The sequence below is a fragment of the Elephantulus edwardii genome, unplaced genomic scaffold, assembly GCF_000299155.1.
Source record: "Elephantulus edwardii isolate Elephantulus edwardi_28Jun2011 unplaced genomic scaffold, EleEdw1.0 scaffold00049, whole genome shotgun sequence".
Lineage (NCBI taxonomy): Eukaryota > Metazoa > Chordata > Mammalia > Macroscelidea > Macroscelididae > Elephantulus > Elephantulus edwardii.
The window spans coordinates 11,048,191-11,049,850 of NW_006399799.1; positions in this window are offsets into that span (position 1 = coordinate 11,048,191).

Genomic DNA, 1,660 nt, shown 5'->3' on the forward strand with positions numbered 1-1,660 from the left:
AATATTATTTAAAAAAATGAGTTAAAGATTTTGGAGTATCAGAATACCCAGATTCATTTAAAGAAGAACCTAATAAATTATTAAAAATAAAAAAAGAATAAAAGGCCTGGCTAAAAATCGATGCCTTTGGGTTGTGCTGTTGGAGTTGTTAGGTGCTGTCTAGTTGAGTATGACCCATAGTGGCCCTGTGAACAAGGCTCTGCACTCTGTCCTATCCTGTACCGTCCCTCATCATCTCTGACACACTTGAGCTCATAGCTGCAGTCACTGTGTCTGTCCATCTCCAGCCAGAATATTCCTTAAAAATGAGGATGGTGAGACTTTGGAGATGTTATCAGCAGGGCTTTTCCCCTAGAAAAACATCTCATGCTTGGTAACCTAAAGGGCCATCAGAAGACAGGAAGATCCTCATAAAATGGGTTGGGTTTTAAGCATTGAGATTTTGAGGCTGGTGAGGGATTGGACACTGCTTTGTTCTGTTGTACACAGAGACTATGTATGAGTCAGAGAACACTTGACAGCATTTAACAAGGACAAAGTCTTCAGGATCCTTCTAGTTTCTTCACAGACCAGTAAATCTGATCTATACAAATTTGACTTTTGTACCACCTTTTCCACTCACTCTACCTCCTGTTGTGATCTGAGAGATGGTAACTGAGCACCATCTAGTCCTGGTCTCATGTTAGTGGAGGCTGTGGTTCATGTGGTCCTATTGGTCCTTTTGACTAATTGTTTCCTTGAGTTTTCTTTGTGCAGGGCTTAGGTGGTCACTGGCAAGATTTTTTTTAATTTATTATTCATTTCAATAAAAATTTACAGGGGAGCTCTGGTGGCCTAGTGGCAAGAAGCTGCAACTACAATCCCAGAGGTGCACGGTTCGAATCCACCAGATGCTCTGCCGGGGAAGGAGGGGCAATCTACTCCTGTACCAGTCAGATCTGATTTGACGGTACACGCACACAAAAATAAAATTAAAAAAAAAAATTTACAGATACTTTGGATTTCCATTCATTCATTGTTACGCTTTTCTCCCCTGCCCCCCCCGCCCCCCGTACACTACCCTCTTGGCAAAGTAAAAGAAAAATTCTTTCATTGTTTTACAATCCCTCCCCCCAGGTCCACTCCACTATGCAGCCTTCTCTCTGGACACCTGTCATGACAAAAATACCTAGTCGCATATCCCTTTTAAACCGTTTTCTCTCTCATCTGTTTCAATGCAGTATACATTATTAAGCCCATCTTTCTCAGTCTCCCCCCAACAGTGGTACCATGTAGTATTTGTCCTTTTTTGACTGAGATAATTCACTCAGAATAATGTCCTCCAGGGTCACCCATTTTGAATAATATTGCATGAGTTCCTTGTTTTTCAATGCAGCATAGTATTCCATTGTGTGAATATACCACAGCTTCTCTGTCCATTCCTTTGTTGATGGGCACTTAGGTTGTTTCCAACTCCTTGCTATTGTGAACAAAGCTGCAATAAACATGGGTGTGCATATATCTGCTTGGGTGTCAGTTATGGTCTCTTTGGGGTATATTCCCAGTAGAGGAATTGCTGGGTCAAATGGTATGTCTAAGATGCAACTTTCTGAGAAAGCACCATACTGCCTTCCACAGTGGTTGCACCACACTTGCAAGATTTTAAAACACCACTTACTAC